The sequence below is a fragment of the Glycine soja genome, chromosome 5 (genome assembly GCF_004193775.1).
Source record: "Glycine soja cultivar W05 chromosome 5, ASM419377v2, whole genome shotgun sequence".
Classification (NCBI taxonomy): domain Eukaryota; kingdom Viridiplantae; phylum Streptophyta; class Magnoliopsida; order Fabales; family Fabaceae; genus Glycine; species Glycine soja.
The window spans coordinates 9,064,963-9,088,615 of record NC_041006.1 but is presented as its reverse complement, the minus strand read 5'-3'; the positions used below and the strand labels follow the sequence as shown (position 1 = coordinate 9,088,615).

Genomic DNA, 23,653 nt, shown 5'->3' with positions numbered 1-23,653 from the left:
GAGTTGACTATGGTATCTCAGTCAGTTGCCTCCAACATAGATCATGGAAAAAAATTCACAATTGTTCTCATGCTTTGACCAATTCCATTTTTGTGCACAACACACACAAACATTGTCCATCATATTCAAATAAAAAGATGAAACATTTGAATATTTTCTTAATCAAAATCCAAAAAGTAACGATAACCACTACTAGTCATTTAAAAATACTATACTACCTTTTAAGCTCAATCAAGACAGAAGGATGAAGTGAAAGGAAAATGGTGTTGTGTTACATGAAGAAGGTTGTGGGAGAAGAGAGTGCAATGGGGGCTTTGAATCTCGGTGACGCCAAAACAATGAGGCTTGGCAAGGTGATCCTCATTCTCCTCAAAGCTCTTCCATTGGAACGTTGCCATCGTTAGTTACGAGACGAGAGGGGTATCAAATTATTCCGTTTACCTTACCTTTTCTTTCTCCTAAATGTGGCCTAACCAAACAAGCTTAGAATTAGATAGAGATAGAGGGAAAGAGAAGAGTGGAGTTGTTTCTAGAAGACACTAGAAATGTTGCTGTAGCAATTCGTTATTCAAACCTAGGAACATAATCAATCCCAATTCCCAAATCAAACCCTAATCAAGAAAGAGAGAATTCCCGATAACCTAGGTGAGGGAACAGAGAAAGAGAAAGGAACATCACAAATTAAACCTAAATCAAAACCTAGGGAGAACCCTAATCAAACCCTATGAAAGAGAGATGAATCAGAGAGAGAGAGAGAGATAGTGAGTTTGAGTGAGATGAACCATAGAGCAAGAATGAGCGAGAGAAGGACCATTTGTGAGCAAGAACGAGTGGTCTATGCCAGAGTAGTGAGGGTCGCATGTCTCAGAGAGAGAGGTTCGCCTCCGTGAATGCGAACAAGAATTTTAGAATTTCCTTTCTTTAGACAAGATTTACAATTCCAAAATTTTAGTTAATTAAGAATTATGTATTAAAATACTGAAATTTTAAATTCCTTTCAACAAGACATCCAAACAGGAAATTTTAGGTTGAGAAATTTTAAATCCTCTAAAAAATTACTTTCCCTGTTTTAAATACTGCATCCAAACAGACTCAAGGGAAAACATTAGACTAATCGCAAACTACACGAAAATTATACTAACATAAGAGTTCCCTTTAATTCTAGAGAAGTAAGGATCATGTAAACTTGAGCTTTTTTTTCTGAAGCTGTAAATTGGTTGGCAGTAGCTACTCTTAAATCTTTCGATTCAAAGGTTTTATTAGGATTTGGCTCAAAAACTAAGATCTTTTAATTCAGGAGGACATGATTGGAAGATAATCAATCCATTCCTATCACAATGTCTAGATGAGATAAAGGTAGAAAAATTAAATTTATAGAGAAAATTCTACCTTATATAGAAATACAACAGTTTAAACATGCAACTAAAGTAATGATAGGGACATTTGTAGGAGTATAAATAGTTAAATCATAAGGTAGTGGAGAAAAAGGCAATTTCAAATGTTTCAAAAAATCATGTGATATGAGAATGAGTAGCACCTAAATCATATAGCGCGCTTAAGATATGTCCATTTATGATACATTTATCTTGAAATAGATCATTAGATTGAACAATATAAAGCCAAATATCACATGAAGGGGGTTGGTGTTGATGGATTGGCAAGTGCACCAATGTGTCCCAAGTAGTAAAGTTAAAACAGAAGTCCGAATATCGTATCCATAGAAACTTCGTTTGTACTTAAAGAAAATTGTTTTGAAAAAGGTAATGAGAAAAACAATAATTTAAATTGGTAGAAAATTAAATCAAACAAGAGGAGAAATTAAACAAGAATTTAAATTAATTATTTAAAGACATAAAAGATGAGAAAATCCAATAATATTGTAGAAGGAAATTCAGAATATGAGAATGTTGGAAATTTAGCCTACCAGAGCTACTCCTTGATGTAATGTTAATGATTTTTCTCTATTTATAATTATTCCAATTTACAGCTGCATCTACTAATATACTCTAACTTTGGTCCCCCCAACATGAAAGAACCTAATTTATCTATTTTCTCTTCCAAATCCCTTTACGGAGCTAAAATAGTAAATTGAATTTAGAATAGAGATGTATAACAGGCTAAACAAAAATTAACCTATCCTTAGTGATGACTTTATTTAGATACCCTTTCCTAGTTCTATTAAAAAACAATGTTTCCCAATGCTACCCCTAAAACTTACCATGCAAATGGGTGATCAAGCCACAAGCAATAATATTAAGCACAAGAAAGGATAATGCAAATGTAATATTATAAATAGATAAGAAGAGAAATTATATCAAGAGTGGTTGGCTGCCAAGTTCCCAACAAAGGGGGTTTAGCCTCTCATTGTCATGGACGCTTTACGATTGCATGAGGAGAATATTTAGTAAAGGGGGAAAAGATAAGAAAGAGAATGGAGGGAAGGAATGGCTCCCATTGATTGCTTTTCCTTCTTCTAGCCTTTGCCTTCTACAAGGAATTCTATTTTGTTGGAATTTATGTGTGTCTTCTCCTTCTTCTCTCTTCTTCTTTTATAGGTGTAGATTAGCAGAATTTTGAATTAGTCTGATTTCCTTAATTAGTCTCCTTTCCTTAATTATTCTGTTTTCCATAATTAATCCTTCTTTCCTCAATTAGTCTTATTTCCTTAATTAGCCATTCTTTCCTCAATTAGCTTGCTTTCCTGAGCTTTATTTTACTCACTAAGCTTTATAAATTCATCATTTTTAATATTCTCTACACAAAAACTTAAATGATGTTAATTTAACAAGTATTTGCTCAAAAAGGAAAAATTAGAATAGAAAAATTACAAATTCCTCTATAATTTAACCCCCAAAATATACTCATAATTAGCATTTATCAGTTGGATTGTGATTTTAGAAGTTTTAAAGCCTTTTTGTTCAACAACAAAGTTATCATTTGAAGTATAAGCTTAACAAAATTGATAATAGATTTTTGTAAGACAAATTCATATGATAGAAATAGATTTTGCAAAACAAAATAAGTTTTTCAAAAATTAAATTAAATTCAAACCCTAAGCCAATTTAAAACAGAAGATAAACAAAAAGAATATAAGACACAAAGATTTATATTGGTTTGTCCCTACCACTAAGAATACATTCAATTCTTAGTTAACCTGATGCAATCCTACCCCCAAGGGCATTGGATAAAAGACTCCAAGAAGATTGAGCCAAAGATGAAGGAGAAGGCCCTAAGGTTCTCATGAGCCTTAGGGTAGATTATGGGCTCATAGGCTAAGAATGAGTTCACTTATCTTTGTACATATTAGAATAGGTTTACTTCTTTTGGGCCTTGTATTTTGGCCATTTTAGGTTTGTACAAATTAAGGGCACCCTACCCTACAAGTTAAGGGTACCCTATTCACATAGGGTTTTAGTCTTGTATTTCGTGGCATTTTGAGTAGTCTTTGTTGTAGGGATTTTTTTTGTATTTTCATGTATTTTGGGGGGGGGGGGGGAGCTTAGCTATTGGATGTGTGTGTGTTCCCTTGGGGGTGAGCTTAGCTATTGGAGGGGTGTAACGAAGCTTCTCAAGGAAGCTTTATTTTGGCATGGGGGTGAGCTTAGCTATTGGAAGGGTGTAACACTAGCTTCTTAAGGAAGCTACCTAGGCTATAAATAGAAGCATGTGTAACACTTGTAGCAACTTTGATGAATGAGAGTCTTATGAGACAAACTTCAAAGTTCAACTTCTCTCCCTCTCTTTCCTTCATTCGCACACCACTTTCTCTCTTTCTCTCTCTCATTTTGTTGCTCCATTGAAGTTTTCTCTCTAAGCTTTTTATCCAAGACACTCTCTTGGTGGTGAAGCTTCTACTTCCATGGCTTATTCCCTAGTGGATGGCGCCTCCTCTCACCTTTTCTCCTTTATCTTCTACTACAACTTCATGGCTAAAAATCACCATTGAAGGACCCCATTGAAGCTCAAAGATCCAGCATCCATAGAAGCTTCTTAAGCAAGCATCCATCAAGTGGTATCAGAGCACAAGAGCTTCATGTAGGTGCTCTTTAAACCTCCGTTAATTTTCAGCTATACCTTCTCCTCCATTGTTGTTTCTGCATTTTTTTTCTCCATCTATTTCCTCACATGTCTTGTGTTGAATGTTGTTAACATGATTCTTTAGAATTTTCACCGATTAAACTTGCTATAGAAGCTAGATTTGATTTTCTATGGTTCAAATTTCTTGTTCTTGTTCTGGAACCATGAATTGTGTTGAGTTTGGGTTCCTTTGAGTTTTGTCTTGCTCTTTTTGTGGCTAAAACCTAAACCATAAAATTCTTACAAAAAAATTAAAGTAGAAGAAAACCTCAAAAATCTAGAGTAACATGCTCACTCATTGTAGTTTTGTCATAGAAGTCATGTCTAGTCATGAAACTTATCACATAAGATTTCTTATGTTGAGCTGAATTTTATTTTCTTGTTTCTTTGTCTAACTCATTTGTTCATGAGTGTATGAAATTTCTTTTAGCCTATTATTTGAGTTGAGTAAAATCTTGCATGTTAATTAGTCTTTAACATGTTCATGAATAATTCTTAGAGAGTCTTTGATTGTGAACCTTTTCTTGAACTTTTAGGTTTCCTTATGATTGTGTCTATTGTGAATTTGAGTTTTGGTGATTGAATTGCTAGCTAAAATTTTGATCCTAAGTGAATGTTGAACTCCTAAAACTGTGGTAAAAAAGCCTAGTGAGTTTAACATACATAGGAAAGTTGAAAGTAAGCCCAAGGCCATCAATATACCATGCTTAAAAAATTCAAAATCTGAAATCGTTGGTGCTGGCAGCTTGAACATACGAACTTGTAAAAATTAATAGGAACCAATCACTGTGAATTTTCAGCTAAAAATTTTACTGAATTTTCTAGACATCTGGAAAACAATTAGAAAAAATGAACCAAGTGATTTGGAAAAAAGGGAAAAATAATAAAAATCATACAAGTTGGAAGAAAAATTAGTGTCCGGGAAGAATAAAAAAAAAGTGAAAGGGAAGTGTGCATGTTGTTTTGGCTCAAAATTTCTTCTATAATTAGTGCTTATTTTATACCATTCTTAGTTCTAAAATTCAAATTGAAAGGTAGTGTGAAAATAGGTGCCAAAAATAGAGGTTTCTTGAGTCTTTTTTTTATAGTTTTTTTACTCTATTCTAGAGCCATTCTAGGTTTCTCTTTGAGTCCTAGCTTGCTTTTATATGTTTTTCATTGCTTTAATTGTTGAATAATCCTTGAAAGTTTTTCTTGTTAAAACTCTATTGGTTTATCTTTCATTTCATTTTTTGTCTTTGGTTATTGCTTGTCTCTTTGTTTCCTTGTTTGTGAATTGCCATATAGGGAATCAGAAAGGAGGATTAGTGCCATCCATTGAAGAATTGAGTCAAGAAGCAAGGGGCCAACCACCTTAAGAGCTATTGGACTAAGAAGCACTCCAAATTGAGTGAAACACCAAAGAGAGAACAGCCACAAAAAATTAAGAGCTTTTTTTTGTAATTTTGTAATTGGTAATTTACTTGTAATTGGACACTTGTGTGTTTACCTTCATTGCTTTCAAATTTTGTAACAAAAAGGCCTTTCATTGGAAGTAAGTTGGAAGCCTCCAATAGGTCACTCCACTTCCATTTGTGTGTAATAATTTTAGGCAATTTTCCCTTAGGATAGTGAGTGTTTGTTGGGAACCTTAAATGTGGTCATCCGAACACTCTTAGGATCCGCCTAGTTTACATTTCTTGCACTTTAATTTCTTGCTTACCTTCATAACTTATTTACTTTACTAGTCACGTCTAGTTTATCTTGTTATTGCATAATACTTTCTTCTTGCTTATCACGCTTATCTTGAGTTCTTTTGAACCCTAGCGTTTACCTGTTTGCAAACCCCCAACAAGAAAGAACCACAACTTAGGAACCAACATGAGTCATCATTCATCTAGTGTTAATGGTGAGGGTACTAGTCATAAGGACCCTCTATCAAGAATATTAGATGAGTTGAGTTCCCTCAGGTTATGGAAAGAAAAACTAGAAAGAAAAGAAAAAGGAAAAGAGAGGGTAGAAATAAATCAAGATGAGAGGGAACAAATAAGGGAAGAAGAATGAAAGAAAATACTAAAAGAGTTAAGAAAAGAAAAACATGTCTCCTATAGTAGTCATGACTCCTGCAAGAGCCTAAGTGAAGAACTTAGTGACTATTATAGAGGAAGGCATAGGTCACATCCTAGACCTCACTCCCATAGGAGAGAAAAGGAAAGAAAGTCTCAAGAGGCTAACATTAACCTCCTATACTTCCATGGGAAGGACAATGTAGAGGTTTATTTAGATTGGGAAATGAAGGTTGAGCAACTATTTGCTTGTCATCATTCAAGTGTGGAAAGGAAGGTTCCTTTGGCTACCCTTAGCTTCCTAGGGTATGCCCTTTATTGGTGGACTTCCCTTGTTAGGGAAAGAAGGATTCATGGGGATCCTCCAATAGAGTATTGGAATGACTTGAAAAGTGCCCTTAGGAAGAGGCACATTCCCTCCTACTACGAAAGAGAGCTTATGGACAAGCTCCAAAGGCTTAGACAAGGGAATATGAGTGTTGAAGAGTATAGGCAACAAATGGAACTACTCCTATTGAGAGCTGGGCTTAGGGAGGGGGAAAGAACAAGTATTGCTAGGTTCCTTAGTGGACTTAATATGAAAGTGAGGGACAAGGTTGAGCTCCTTCCATATAGGGTCCTAGATGACCTAGTCCAACTTTGCATAAGGGTAGAACAACAACTTAAAAGGAAGCCTACTTCAAAATCTTATGGCTCTCACTCTTATCCAAAGAAATGCCAAGGTCAAGGCATCTTAAGGACTGCACCTTCTAAGCCCAAAGATGATAAGAGGGATGAGGAAGAAAAACTAGAAAAACAAAAGAAAAAGAAGGATAGTAAGGCCTTGTCTTCAAAGGCCAAAGGGAAGGAAAAAGAGGAAAAGGATTCCTCGAAGAAGATTGTTAAAAAGGAAAAACATTTTGCAACAAAAGGTGATATCAAAATAGCACTCCTTCTTAAACAATCCTTATACCTTCTTCTATATGTATAAAAAAAACCTCCTTTAGCATTGCCATACCTCTTGAGCTTGAGGTTATTCCTCAAGTAAAAGAGTTATTGAATGAAGGTTTGGTTCATAAGAGCTTAAACCCTTGTGTTTTATTAGTGCCCAAAATAGGTATTATGAGGCACCAAATCCCCATGATAGGTGGTATGGTGAATTTGTTGAGTGGTGCAACCCTCTTTTGTAAAATCACCCATGCATCCAACATCTTCGTGATTCACATACATAGGGACTCATTAGGTAGGTTTGTTCTTATTTTTGGTTTCAATACAAACCTAGGTGCTCATATGGGACACCTTAGGTTTGTCATACTTTTTTGTAGGAGTAATCAACATGAAAATATAGAAAAAGGTATGTTTTATTGCATCATTTTCCTTAATTTTTTAAATAGTGATCAAGGTGTTCCCACAAACCCTAAGAGAATAAAGACCATTCCTGAGTGGTCCACTCCACCAAGTATAAGGGAAATTTGGGGCTTCCATGACTTAAAAAACTTTTACAAAAGGTTTTTCCCATATTTTTCTATACTTGTAGCCCCACTCATTGAGTTGGTGAGGTACCATGTTCCCTCATGGGAATATGCCCTGGCAAGGGGTTTTCAAACCTTACCCTACTCTAACATACCCAACACCACTAATATATATATTTTTTATTCCTTTTATAGGTGTTGAGGGAAGAAGCTCAGAGTTTCAAGAACCTTTGGATTTGAGGTCAAATCCTTTTCAAGGGGGAGGAGATGATGCAATCCTACCCCCCAAGGGCATTGGATCGAAGACTCCAAGAAGATTGGGCAGAGATGCAAGAGAAGGCCCTAGGGTTCTCATGAGCCTTAGGGTAGATTATGGGCCAATGGGCTAAGTATGAGTCCACTTATCTTTGTATATATTAGAATAGGTTTTCCTTCTTTTGGGCCTTGTATTTTGGCCATTTTAGGTTTGTACAAATTAAGGGCACATTACCCTACAAGTTAAGGGTACCTTATTAGTAAGGGTTTTAGCCTTGTATTTCAGGGCATTTTGAGTAGCCTTTGTAGTAGGGACTCTTTTTGTATTTTCATGTATTTGGGGGGGGGGGGGTGAGCTTAACTATTGGAGGGGTGTGTGTTCCCTTGGGGGTGGGCTTAGCTATTGGAAAGGTGTAACACTTACTTCCCAAGGAAGCTTCTCAAGGAAGCTTTCTTCCTTCATGTATTTTGGCATGGGGGTGAGCTTAACTATTGGAGGGGTGTAACACTAGCTTCTCAAGGAAGCTTCTCAAGGAAGCTACCTAGGCTATAAATAGAAGCACGTGTAACACTTGTGGCAACTTTGATGAATGAGAATCTTGAGAGACAAACTTCAAAGTTCAACTTCTCTCCCTGTTTTTCCTTCATTCCCATGCCACTTTTTCTCTTTCTCTTTCTCTCTCATTCTCTTCCTCCATTGAAGCTTCCTCTTTAAGCTTCTTATCCAAGACACTCTCTTGGTGGTGAAGTTTCTTCTTCCATGGCTTATTCCCTAGTGGATGGTGCCTCTTCTCACTTCTTCTCCTTTTATCTTCCACTACAACTCCATGGCTAAAAATCACCATTGAAGGACCCCATTGAAGCTCAAAGATCCAACCTCCATAGAAGCTTCTCAAGCAAGCTTCCATCATAATTCCCAAGTTCCACTAACTTGAACAAATTACAAGTATTTTGTCACTGTCACTTTTGGCTCTTACAACTCAAGCTATACACCAAGGTTGACACAACCCTGTATTCTTTGTCCTACCAAGTCACTACTAGCGCTAAACAAATAAAAAGATTTGTAGTTTGTTTGCACAGTGACTAACTCTTACTCGTCTTACAGACAAATATATAATCTACTCACTTAATCTTTTCTCTCAAGGTGTTCAAGGTGTATTGAGAGCTTTTTCAAACTTCACAAGAATGTACAAAGAACTTTTTACAAAAAAAAAATGAATGTTAGGGCATAGGTTTGTGTCCCATGTCTTTAAAGTTTCTGGTATTTATAGTTCTTCATCTTTAAGTGTCCGTAAACAGATATAATTCTTCTCTTGAGCTTACATTTGATGTTTGTGTTCATTAGATCAATTTAATGATTTCATTAAATGCACGTCCTTCTTCATGCTAAAAAGCAACTCTAGTTGTCTTTCATGTTGAACACTATAGCCAAAAACCACTTGCATTGAGTCAGAGCAGGAATGTCACAACAGAGCACTTTTTTTTATGTTGTTTGGCAACTTCAAAATCTTAAACTTCATTTATTCTTCATAGAATTCGAAAGATCCTAGGAGAATTCCTTGTGAAACTGTTTCTGCAAAACGAATCTCAGACACAAAGTATTAAATGAAGTCTTTAATGTTATCTTAAATGTTGCGATAGTGGCACATCTCTGTTATTGTTTGAAAATACAGGAAAAAAAATACATGAGTCAAGGTCTGATATAACATATGTCTTTTGACTTAACAATCTCTCTCTCTTTGATGATGCCAAACAAAAACAAACTTAAAAGTTAAAGGCAAACTTATAAGATATATCAGTTAAGAATGAATTAGTCTTATTAGATGCAGAGGAAAATATAGTAGAAATAACACATGCATCATAAGACTTTGAGATAAAGTCTAACAATATTATTGAATGTTGAACAAGTGACCTCAATAACTTAAGGGGGGTGAATTAAGTTTTAAAAAAGTTTCGACTAATAAGTTTTAATCCCTTTTTAAATGATATGTGATAGATTTAGAATGTAGAAGAAGAAGCAGCAATCAATTTAACAACGTTCTTTAAATGTGCAAGACAAAGTAAATTGCAATAAAATAAATGAGATAAGGGAAGAGAGAATTGCAAACTCGATTTATACTGGTTCAACCACTTCCCGTGCCTACATCCAATCCTCAAGTAACCCACTTAAGATTTTTCACTATCCTTGTAAATCCTTTACAATCTTTGAACACACCTTGGGATCCCTCACCCTTGTGTTTGAGTTTCTCACACGCCAAGAGACAAATGATCTCTTGATTACAACTGAGTTTTATAAGATGAACATAATGATTTCTCTCTTTTAGAGTAGATGATACAACTTGAAGTTCCTAGAAGAATTCTCAATAATTTGCAAGAGTTTGACCAAAGATGTTTAGAGAGGTTTTGAAAGTTAAGTTCTCTGAGAATTCTCTTCTTTTCAAAGTAAAGACACACATATATATAGGCTCATTATGCCTGTTCAAAACAGTTTGAAGAGATGTGTCTTTTCAAAAGATTGTCTAAAACTTTTTCACTGGTAATCAATTACATGACACTTGTAATTGATTACACAATCATATCTTTGAAGGGTTGTGAATTTTTCAATAGTTTTTCTAAAATCTCTTCGCTGGTAATCGATTACATGACTTTTGTAATCGATTACACAGATCAAAATTCAAATAACTTTGTGTTGTTGGTTCTTTAGTTCAAAATTTTCAATATGCCATTTTCACAATCTTTCTGGTAATCAATTACTGGTTCAAAAAGAGATTTATGAACTGATTTAACTTTAATAAAAGAATTTTGACAGTAAATATTTTGAGGCCAAAGTATAGCAATCAAATTGAGATTATTTTAACAAATTTATTAAGTCCTTATCTTAGATTTTCCTGATCTTGTTCTTTGACTTGATTCAATCCGTGCTCATCAAGAAAACTTTTGGCATCATCAAAACCTGCATGATATACATTCACACTGAAAACATCTCATTTTATGCATAGAAAGTTTTCACATCAAGATGTGTTTTGTATAAACTAAATAAAATGAATATAGGGGAAAAATAAATAAAATGGATGATCATTAGGTATATCAACTAATTCCCATACTTGATTTCTTTGAAACTGATTTAATTCTTCTTGCATAGCAATAATCCAATGTTTATCGATTATGGCTTCATTTATGTTTTTAGGTTCAATTAAAGAGACAAAAGCCATGTTATTGCATGCATCTGTTGGATCAAGTGGCCTCGGAATAATTAAGAAGGGGGGTTTAATTAATTATTAATGTGTCTTGACTAATTAAAAGTTATCCTTCTTAATATTACTAGATTCAATTAGGCTTTACAACTAAGTTATGAGAAAGTAAAGAACAGAAACAATAACTTAGACAAAAAGTAAAGTGGAAATGAAAAGTACACAGCAGAAATTAAAGAGTGTAGGGAAGAAGAAGACAAACACAAGATTTATACTGGTTTGGCGACAACCTGTGCCTACATCCAGTCCCCAAGCAACCACCGGTTCTTGAGATTTCCAATAACCTTGTAAAATCCTTTACAAGCAAAGATCCACAAGGGATGTACCCTCCCATGTTCCCTTTGAACAACCAAGTGGATGTACGCTCCACTTGAACTGATCCACAAGAGGCGTACCCTCTCTTGTTCTTAGTATCACAACCCAAGTAGATGTACGCTCTACTTGTACCACAAAGGATGTACGCTCCAATGTGTTAAGACAAATAATTCTTAGGCGGTTAGTCCCTTGAATCTTTGTAAGGGGAAACAAAAGATATCTCAGGCGGTTAGTCCTTTGAAATCTTTTGTTTAAAGGGAAAGGGAAGAATCAAAAGAATTCTCAAGCGGTTAGTCCTTTGAATCTTTTGTCAAGAGGGGGAAGGGAGAATCAAAAGAATTCTCAGGCGGTTAGTCTTTTGAATCTTTTGTCAAGAGGAAGAAGGGATGAAAAGATAGCACACTTTTGTTTTCTGTAGAATTTCCACTTGCAAAAAAACAAAGTTTAGAAAGCTTTTTGGCAAAGAAAAAGCAATGGGCAATGGTTAGACAAAGATTGTGTAGAATAATTGTTTGGAAGAATATCATGTGTCTTTTGAATGTGTGCCAAAGTCATGCTTTTATAGACTCTTCATGTCTGGTCAAAGAAACCATTGGAAGAGTAATGACTTTTGAGAAAACCATGTTAAGAGTTATAACTCTTAACTTTTTCTTAAAAAATGTTCACTGGTAATCGATTATCACAAAGGTGTAATCGATTACACAATTCATTTTATGAAAAGTTGTGACTCTTCACAATTGGATTTGAATTCCAATGTTCGGATTCACTTGTAATCGATTACTAATATAGCGTAATCGATTACACTATTTGAAAATCATTTTGGAACATTGTAAGCCATTTGAAAACCAAACTGGTCACTGGTAATCGATTACTGATAAGTGGTAATCGATTACCAGAGAGTAATCACTCTGGTAACTTAGAAAATTTGAGAAAATTCTTTTGTAAAACAAAACTGTGCTATTTGGTTTTTGAAAAAATCTTTTAATACTTATCCTATATGAAGTCTTGACTTGTTGCTTCTTGATTTCTTCTCTTGAATCTTGAATCTTGGATTGGATTCTTAATGCTTGATCTTGAAGTCTTGAATCAAACTTGAATCAATCACTTGGGCTTTTGGTATCATCAAAATTGCTTGGTTCATCATCATGAAACTTGCTTCTACAACATCTTTAAGAGAGTGTCGAGTTGTTACCCCTTTTGAGATGTCACCTATGATATTATCGAGAGGGTGATACCTTGAAGTTCTCCACTCCCTTGGAAAATCCATGTTTATTTGATTTTCTTTGGATTGAGAATCTCTACTATTTCCATCTTCTTTGTCTTTGTGAACTTCTTCATGAATATGCGTATCTTCTAAAGTATTTGTAATATCATCATGTATATCCTTTCTTGGGCTAATAGAGTTAGTCTCATCAAAAGCAACATGAATTGATTCTTCAATAGTCATAGTTCTTTTTATTATATATTCTAAAAGCTTTACTATTCAAAGAATAACCAAGAAATATACCTTCATCCGACTTTGCATCAAACTTTCCCAAGTTGTCTTTTCCATTATTTAACACAAAGCATTTACATCCAAAAATATGAAGATGGGAAATATTTGGTTTTTTCCCCTTATATAGTTCATATGGTGATTTCTTTAAAACAGGTCTAATTAAAGCTTTATTCATTATATAACATGCAGTATTAACAACCTCGACCCAACAGTATTTAGGAAGATTTGTATCATTAAGCATGGTTCTTGCTAATTCTTCTAATGATCTATTTTTCCTTTCAACTACTCCATTTTGTTGAGGGGTTCTAGGTGTAGAAAATTATGTTCTATTCCATTTTCATCACAAAATAATTCAAAGTCTTTATTCTCAAATTCCCCTCCATGATCACTTCTAATGGATGTGTCGCAACCTACCCTTTGGCGGGAGGGCGACGCGAGACTCACTGGTACATCTTCCAAGGAAGGAAAATCCGCGGAGTCGCCACCAACGTTTATTCAAGGAAAATGTCGGAAAAACTGGAAAAGGGGTGATCTACGAACTTTAAGTGTGAAAGGTTCGGGAGTTGTATTTACGCACGGGGAAGGTATTAGCACCCCACGCGTCCGTCACAAAGGACGACAGCCTTTAATCAAGTGTGCAAATATGACTTCAATTTGTTTTATCTTCCTTTTTTTACGCTTTTTTGGTCTTTTTATGCCTTTTATATTTTTTATCTTTTTGTGGTCGACAAGGGGGTTTCCCTTGCTCCTACGTATTCCTCAATTGTGATAAGGAAATCAGACCTACATAGTTCTTTCAGAACTAAACGTTGGTTAAGTTGTTTTTATCTTTTTTGCGAGATATATTTTGATTGAATAAAAGGTCATTTAAGGCGTTGGACCATTAAACGATCTTTCGATTCTTTTGAAAGGAGAGAAAACATTAAGGCATTGGACCATTAATGATCTCTTGGTTTTTTGAAAGAGGTGACAAAGCTATGTGTTGATTTTATGCTTTTAAAAATCCATGTTTAACCAATAAAAGCGAAAAGGACCATTTCAAGGCGTTGGACCTTTAAAAATGGTTTTTAGGTGATGACAAAAGCTTGATTTATGAATTGATTTTAGCCTTAGTTTCACTTTGGTTATTAGTCAATTCGATTAAGAAAGAAAATCCCAAAGAAAAAACGTTCGATTGATTTTTTTTATTATTTTATTTAAAGATATTTTTATTATTATTATATTATTATTTTCCCTCTTTTTGGTTTTAAATGTGGTTATGGCGTGAAAGATTGGTCGGATTTTATTCTAACAAAAATTAAAAGATGTTACAACTCAAATGATCGGTGTAAATTTATTTTATTTTTTATTAGGCGAGAAAATGACTTAAATAAATGACTAAAGCATGTCAAAAGGGGGTACGGAAAGCGAACGAAATAAAAATAAAAGCACGCGAAACAAGTGGGGACCACTAAGGGTACATAGAATGAAATGAAAGGTTCGATTTCGGGAACTTACCGGTTGAAGACCGAAGAACGACGAAGAACGAACGAAGAACGATGAAGAACGATGGAAAATCTTCACGAAATCGCCCATGGAAACGTCTCGGAAGCGTTACAGAAGCGCCTCGGCTTGGATTTTCTTCACGGAAACAATTTTTCTCACTAATTCTATGTGAATCTCAGATACCAGGAGGGTTGAACGAATTTGTTCTGCCCTTCTTCCCCTATTTATAGGGGAAAAGAGGGAGGTGGTTGCCGTCCAGCTCGCCTAGGCGAGCTGGGTTGCTTCCACCAGAAGGCACCGCCTTCTGTTGGAACATCCTGGAAGGCCTAAGTGGGCTTGATTGCTATTTGCAAACCCCTGTTTACTAAATACACCCCCTCTACACTTTTTTACTGATTCTTTTTCTGTAACGTTACAGAACTTTACGAATTACGTAACAATACTTGTTTTCTTTCCGTAATGTCACGAAACCTTACGGATTACGCAATCGTCCCCTCTTTGGCTTCTGGAATGTTACGGAACTTTATGGATTGCGCATTAACGCTTCCTTTGGACTCCCAACATGTCGCGGAACTTCACGGATTGCCTAACGATGAGTTTCAAGTACCTCGAAGTTGTCAAGCGAAGGTTGCATCCCACCAAACAGATGGTCCCCGGACGAAATTAGGGTATCACAGTTGTCCCTTTTTACTTGTCTTTTATTGGAGATAAAAGGGAAGTAAAGATAAGACACTTATTTCGTTCGAGCGGAACATCATTCAGTCGGTCAATATCCCCGCCAGTGGAACCTGTCGTTTAGTAAGAAAAGAAAAGGCATCAGAAGCATCAATAAACTTCAGTGTTTTGAAAACGAAAAGTTGGACAACCACGACACTTCCCTTTGCCATTGCACCCAATCGTCTCTGCCCAGCAGAGAAAAAATCCACGCGTCACTGGACTTGAATGTTTCCGAATGACGAGAGTGAAGAAACCTGCAAAAATTTTGAAAATGATCATCACCGAACGACCAACATCATCCTGATACTGCCGAATTCGTTCCTCTTGGTCGACGAAAGGCGCGGATGACCATAAGGTATCTCCGCATGTCATCGGGCTCGCCGCCTCTGGATGACAAAAGGTGCAGAAGACGATGTTAGTCTCTGCGTGTTATCAGGCATCGAGTCTTACAGATAGCAAAAGCGTGCGGATGACCATAATTTGTCTTCGCGTGCTATTGGACTTGATTGTCTCTGGATAGTGAGAAAAAGGTGCGTGATCATATGGTTTCTCCGCATGTCATCGGGCTCGCCGCCTCTAGATGACAAAAGGTGCAGAATGACCATAATTTGTCTCTGCGTGCCATCGAACTCGATCGTCTCTGGATGGCGAAAAGGTGTGCGGATGACCATAATTTGTCTCCGCATGTCATCGGGCACGCCGCCTCTGGATGACAAAAGGTGTAGAATGACCATAATTTGTCTCTGCGTGTCAACTGTCTCGCTTGCCTCTGGTTGACAAAAGGTGCGGAATGACCATAATTTGTCTTCGCATGTCATCAGGCTCGTCGCCTTTGGATGACAAAAGGTGCATAATGACCATAATTTGTCTCTGCGTGTCAACAGGCTCGCTTGCCTTTGGCTGACAAAAGGTGCGAAATGACCATAGTTTGTCTCCGCATGTCACCAGGCTCGCCGCCTCTGGATGAAAAAAGGTGCAGAATGACCATAATTTGTCTCTGCGTGTCAATGGGCTCATTTGCCTCTGGTAGACAAAAGGTTCGGAATGACCATAATTTGTCTCTGCATGTCATCGGGCTCGTCGCCTCTGGATGACAAAAGGAGCAGAATGACCATAATTTGTCTCTGCGTGTCAACGGGCTCGCTTGCCTCTGGTTGACAAAAGGTTCGGAATGACCATAATTTGTCTCTGCATGTCATCGGGCTCGCCGCCTCTGGATGAGAAAAGGTGCATAATGACCATAATTTGTCTCTGTGTGTCAACGGGCTCGCTTGCCTCTGGTTGACAAAAGGTTCAGAATGACCATAATTTGTCTCTGCATGTCATCGGGCTCGCCGCCTCTGGATGAGAAAAGGTTCAGAATGACCATAATTTGTCTCTGCGTGTCAATGGGCTTGCTTGCCTCTGGTTGACAAAAGGTGCGGAATGACCATAATTTGTCTCCGCATGTCATCGGGCTTGCCGCCTCTGGATGACAAAAGATGCAGAATGACCATAATTTGTCTTTGCGTGTCAACGGGCTCGCTTGCCTCTGGTTGACAAAAGGTGTGGAATGACCATAATTTGTCTCCGCATGTCATCGGGCTCGCCGCCTGTGGATGAGAAAAGGTGCAGAATGACCATAATTTGTCTCTGCGTGTCGACGGGCTCACTTGCCTCTGGTTGACAAAAGGTGCGAAATGACTGTCATACCCTAATTTCATCTGGGGACCATCCGTTGTTGGGATGCAACCCTCGTTTGACCACTTCGAGGTACTTGGCATCCATCGTTGGGCAATTCGTGAAGTTCCGTGGCATGTCGGAAGTCAAAAGAAAGCATTGTTGCACAACCTGTGAATTTCTGTGACATGCCGGAAGTCCAAAGGAAATGTAAAAGCACAATCCGTAATGTTCTCTAACATTCCGGAAGGCCAAAAAAGGGATGATTACGCAATCCGTAAGGTTCCGTAACATTACGGAAAGAAAATAAGTATCATTACGAAATTCGTAAGTTTCCGTAATGTTATGGAAAAATAATCAGCAAAAAAAAGGCAAGAGGGGTGTATTTAGTAAAAATTGTGGTGCAAATAGCAAACAGGACCACTTGGGCCTTCTAGGATGTTCCTCCAGAAGGCGGTTGCTTCTGGAGGAAGCAACCTAGCTCGCCTGGGCAAGCTGGGTGGCAAGCTCCTCCCCCATTTTCATATAAATAGGGGGAGGAGGGAAGAACAAAAATGTTCAACCCTTCTAGTATCTGAGATTCACCTAAAATTAGTGAGAAAAATTGTTTCCGTGAACAAAATCCAAGCCGAGGCGCTTCCGTAACGCTTCCATGACGTTTCCGTGAGTGATTTCGCGAAGATTTTCAACCGTTCTTCGTCGTTTGTTGTTCGTTATTCGTCGTTCTTCGGTCTTCAACCGGTAAGTTCCCGAAATCGAACTTTTCAATTCATTCTATGTACCCTTAGTGGTCCTCATTTGTTTCGCGTGCTTTTATTTTTATTTCATTTACTTTTCGTACCCCCTTTTGATGTGCTTTAGTCATTTATTTAAGTCATTTTCTCGCCTAATAAAAAATAAAATAAATTTCCACCGATCATTCGTATTGTAACATCCTTTAATTTTTTTAAAATGAATTCCGACCGTTCGGTCATGCCGTAACCACGTTTAAAACCAAAAAGAGGCGAAATAATAATATAATAATAAAAAATATCTTTTAGTAAAATAAATAAAAAAAAAATCAATCGGACGTTTTCTTTGGGATTTCTCTTTCTTAATCGAATCGATTAATAACCAAAGTGAAACTAAGGCTAAAATCAATTCATAAACCAAATTTTTTGTCATCGCCTAAAAAAGCCATTTTTAAGGTCCAACGCCTTGAAATGGTCTTTTCTGTTTTTATTAGTTGAATGTAGGTTTCTAAAGGCCTAAAATCAATATGTAACTTTATTGCCTCTTTCAAAAATAAAGAGATCATTAATGGTCCAATGTCTTAATGTTTTCTCTCTTTTCAAAAGAATCGAAGGATTGTTTAATGGTCCAATGCCTTAAATGACCTTTCATTCAATAAAAACATATCTTGCAAAAAAGGGATAAAAAATAACTTAACCAAACGCTTTGTTCACAAAGAACTATGTAGGTCTGATTTCCTTATCAAAATTGAGGAATACGTAGGAGCAAGGGAAACACCCTTGTCGACCACAAAAGATAAAAATATAAAAAGGCATAAAAAGACATAAAAAATGTGAAAAGGGAGAAGAACATAAATTGAAGTCATAGTTGCACATTTGATTAAAGGCTGCCGTCTCTTGTGACGGACGTGTGGGGTGCTAATATCTTCCCCGTGCGTAAATACAACTCCTGAACCTTTCACTTAAAGTTCGTAGATCACGTCTTTTTCCGATTTTTCCGACGTTTTCCTCAAATAAATGTTGGTGGCGACTCCGCGCGTATTCCTTTCTTGGAACACGCACCCGCGAGTCACGCGTCGCCCTCCCGCCGAAGGATAGGTTGTGACAGTTGGCGACTCCACTGGGGACTATTTTTTAGAGAGTTAGGCCATTTAATCTTGTGCAAATGTTTTATCATGACTTTCTCCTTTGTTGGTTTCCCTTTATTTTTCTTATGTTCTTGTGTATATAACTCTTTGATGCTTTTAGTGCGTTTTAAAATGTATGCATGAGGTAAATATTTATTCATTTGATGCACACAAACACCAACACTATTTGCACACACGGTGAGTTGAAAAAGGGCCCTATACCCGGGTTTGTGGGAACATAAGGAGTGGAGGTGAATCTGTGATCATGTTAGGTCTTCGACTTGCTTGATTACAGTGAACCCTCATCTAGAGTTTTTCTCTTTGATAACATATTGTTGCTAGTAGTCCCTACTGCTGCAATATGTTCTTCGAAGGGGATGATACCTCTAGAGACCATCAAGAGAGATATGACCACCTTGGGAATTATCACTAAAAGCCTTGTTAGCCCCCTCCCATATAGGTCCCTTGAATAGGGGCACGAAGCGGACATGCTGCGTGCCATTTTTCACACTGCCATTCATAAGTGTCATGTACCCCTTTTGCTTATATTTTGTGAATATTGTCGTACTATGTACATCCCCGTGTTATGCCTTTCACATATGCATCACGCACGGGTTCTGTCTTGATCACCTCTCTTTGGCAAACCAACGGAGGGTCCGTGTCACCTTCTTAAATACATACGTCGGGCACTTTGCTACCCCAAGAAGTTATATCTAAGGAGGAGACAATTTCCCAGGCTCCCGTGTTCATAAATTGCCTCTATATCATATGCATTTCTTCATGCATTCATCCATTCCACCCATGATAGATGTTGGAGTTTTGATTCGCATCGATTTTGTTTCACTTTAGTAAAACATGGATCAATTCAAACACCTTTGCTTAAAAAGAGGTTCTATCAAGTCAAGGTCAAGAGCCTAGGGATCACCAGTCTAAAAGAGCTAGGGAAGTTAATGGGGCAGCTCCAGCGGCAAGCTTTTTGCAAAGCTTACGGTAAAATCTGGGACCTAGCCATGGTAGAAGTCTCCACAGAGACCATTGCCTCCCTTGCCCAGTATTATGATCAACCACTGAGGTGCTTCACCTTTGGGGACTTCCAGCTGTCACCCATGGTAGAAGAATTTGAAGAGATCCTAGGATCTCCTCTAAGGAGAAGGAGACCATACCTCTTCTCAGGGTTGTATCCCTCATTAGCTAGAATTTCTAAGATAGTCCAAATCTTGGCGCAGGAATTAGACCACAGGAAGCAAGTCGAAAATGGGGTGGTTGGAATACCGATAAAATGTTTGGAGGCAAAAGCAAGAAACTTGGCAGGCAAAGGCAAATGGGCCCCATTCATAGACATTCTCACACTGTTGATCTTCGGAGGAGTCCTCTTTCCAAATGTGGATGGGTTGGTGGACCTAGCAGCAATCAACGCTTTTCTCGCCTATCATGACCACAAGGAAAGCCCGGTTGTCGCTATGCTAGCCGACCTGTATGACACCTTCGACCGAAGGTGTGAGAAGAGCAGTATGAGGATTGTTTGTTGTACTCCAGCTCTTTATGTATGGTTGGTTTCGCATCTTTTTCGCCAAAAGGTACAGCAATCTTGCCCGCTAGAAAGCCACCGTTCATGCACAGAGAAAGGAGGGGCAAGTTGGGACCAACTCTTAGCAAACAAAGACGGAGCGTCTATCAACTAGTTCCCTCGATGGAAAGAAGGAAGAATCGGAGTTCTTATTTCGTGTGGAGGATTTCCGAATGTTTCCTTTATGGGGACGAGGGGTTGCATCAGTTACAATCTTGTTCTTGCTATAAGACAACTTGGCTACCCTATGAGAGGGGCACCACTAGAGGAAGAGCTCGCGCCTGTCATTTCACGAGGTTTCAATAAGACCAACATGGAGACACTTCAGAAGGTCCACAAGGCATGGGAGGTGGTGTGAAAGAAGGACAAAGAACTCAGGGGCAGTAATAATGGGCCCATTGGTGGCTACCGTAAGTGGTTGAGAGCCCATGTGCAAGGTTTAGATTGGCTCTCGAGTTTGAGAACCGCAAAAAGGGAGGAAGTTGAGGCACCGGAGGAAGACGAAGAGGTGCAGGCCCTTAGGGCAGAACTCGAGCAAGCCCAAACAGTCAAAGAAAGGTTCAAATCAGCAGCTCTGAAGATCCGAAAGGAGAATGCCGAACTGAGAGATATAAATGTGGCTACCACCAAAGCCTTGGAACAAGAAACCAAGAGGGCTCGTAGGGAAGAGCACGGCCGGAACAAGTTCCAAGGGGCTCTGTGGGGCAGTAACAGCGAGCTTAAGCTCCGGAGAGAGGAAAGGGACCAATCGCGAGTAGACAGTTTGATCTTGAAGGATGATTTGAAGGCTTGCTCGAGGTCCAAGAAAAGTTTGTCTCAACAGTTATGCGAGACAGAGAGCAACATGTTAGCCATCATCAGCAAGTACCGAGAAGAACTGAATCTAGCCATGGCCCACGAGCATAGAGTGGCGGACGAGTAAGCCCAAGTGTACGCGGAAAAAGAGGCTAGAGGAAGGGTGATCGACTCGATACATCAAGAGGCAACGATGTGGATGGACCGATTTGCTTTTACCTTGAACGGGAGTCAAGAACTTCCCCGATTGCTAGCCAAGGCCAAGGCAATGGCGGACACCTACTCCACCCCCGAGGAGATCCACGGACTTCTCGGCTATTGTCAACATATGATAGATTTAATGGCCCATATAATTAGAAACTGCTAAGGAACTTGTATTGTCACTCAGATCTTGACTAGTTATAACTTTTTGAATAAAATGAGTTTATCCCATGTTTCACTCCAAAAAGTCAGTGCGAATCAAACCACTCCTGCATCTTATCTCTAGCATGCATTCATCATTCTTTACCTACTCCTCACATTTGGTTTTTCTAGGAAAAACACCATAACTAAACGTGCCCCAAGGCATCCCTATCGCACCAGATCCAAATCTAGAACGATGGGTGATCAAGAGGAGACACAGGAACAGATGAAAGCCGACGTGTCGGCTCTGAAAGAACAAATGGCTTCCATGATGGAGGCCATGTTAGGAATGAGGCAACTCATGGAGAAAAACGTGGCTACCGCTGCCGCTGTTAGTTCGGCTGCCGAAGCAGACCCAACTCTCTTAGTCACCGCGCACCATCCTCCCCCAAATGCGGTAGGACGAGGAAGGAGCACACTGGGGCACAACAACAACCCCCATTTGGGATACAACCGGGCGGCTTACCCTTGTCGATTACCGCCTAATTACACGCCGCCAATCATGCATGATGATGCGGGTCATGCCTCTTCCCCCATCCTTGAGAGGGAGCCTCCTTGACAGCCTGATGAGGTCCATGAAGATCACCGAGAATATGCCCAAGGAGATGTCGATTTCTACCCCCCAATCCCTGTCAAGGGGCCGGCACCCAACACATTGCCTCATCCCAACCTCACAGCACAACCAATATTCTTGTCCACAGAAGGACCACCCCCGACGGCCGAAGAAAAAAGGAAACTCGATCTCCTCGAGGAAAGATTGAGAGCTTTTGAAGGCTTCGGTGACTATCCGTTCGTAGACATGACGGATCTTTGCTTGGTATCAGATGTCGTCATCCCCCCAAAATTCAAAGTGCCCAACTTTGACAAGTATAAAGGGACGACTTGTCCTAAAAACCATCTCAAGATGTATTGTCGCAAGATGGGGGCGCACTCTAGGGATGAAAAGTTGTTGATACACTTTTTCCAAGATAGCTTGGCTGGAGTCGCGGTTGTTTGGTACACTAATCTGGAAGCTTCCCGCATCCTTACTTGGAAGGACCTGATTACTGCTTTCCTAAGGCAATATCAGTACAATTCCGATATGGCCCCCGATCGCACTCAGCTATAGAATATGTTTAAGAAGGAAGGTGAGACCTTTAAAGAATACGCACAGCGGTGGAGAGACCTGGCAGCACAAGTAGCCCCTCCCATGGTCGAAAGGGAGATGATTACCATGATGGTAGACACCTTGCCAGTGTTTTACTATGAGAAGTTGGTAGGCTACATGCCTTCCAGCTTCGCGGAGTTGGTATTCTCCGGGGAAAGAATCGAAGTAGGATTGAAAAGAGGGAAGTTCGATTATGTTTCCTCCACAAGTGTCAATGCTAAGAGAATCGGAGCAATTGGGGCAAAAAGGAAGGAGGGAGATACCCATGCCGTCACTTCAGCGCCCGCATGGGTCAAGCCCCCACAGACCTCTCATGGTACACATCAGTACGCGCAACATCATTCGAGCTTCTCAGCTCGCGCGGGAACTCTTCCAATTCAGCACCCAAACAGCCTAAGGCACCCGCCCCCATCCCGAGGGAGGCCCCTCAAGCTCCGGCTCCAACCACGACTCGCCCGGCCGGCAATGCCTACTTTGGCTCCGGTTCCAACGCCATGAGGAACTTTCCCCCGAAGCCAATTCCAGAATTCACCCCACTCCCAATGACGTACGAGGACCTCTTGCCATCCCTCATCGCCAATCAAATGGCCGTAATAACTCCCGGGAAGATCTACCAACCCCCTTTCCCAAAGTGGTATGATCCTAACACAACTTGCACATACCATGGGAATACCCCGGGCCATTCCATCGAAAAATGCCTGGCCCTTAAATACAAGGTCCAACATTTGATAGACGCTGGATGACTGACATTTCAAAAGGATTGGCCCAACGTGAAAACCAACCCGCTCGCCAATCATGGAGGGGGAGCGGTTAATGCCATTGAGTCAGATAGGCCGTGCAGGTCTAAGCCTTTAATGGACGTGGCAACCCCTAGGAGGTTTATCTTTGAGGCCCTACAAAAGGGAAGTGTAATTCCCCACGGTGGGCGTGAAGAGGATTCTTGTTTGTTGCATCCCGGCGAGCTACATGACACGGAAACATGTTTAGCAGTGGAGGAATTGTTGCAATGAATGATAGATCAAGGCCGACTGGAAGTCGGTGATGAGGGGAGGGACTAGCAGCATATATGTATGCCGTCCGCGAATGAGAGAAATTTTGGAAGGCCTAAACCTTTGGTGATATATTTCACCAAGG

The 23,653-nt window shown here is 39.1% G+C and overlaps 1 pseudogene; it reads right to left on the bottom strand.

Moving 5' to 3' along the window:
• Window positions 1–23,653, bottom strand: part of LOC114411113 — a 64,412-nt pseudogene that overhangs the window by 2,200 nt on the left and 38,559 nt on the right.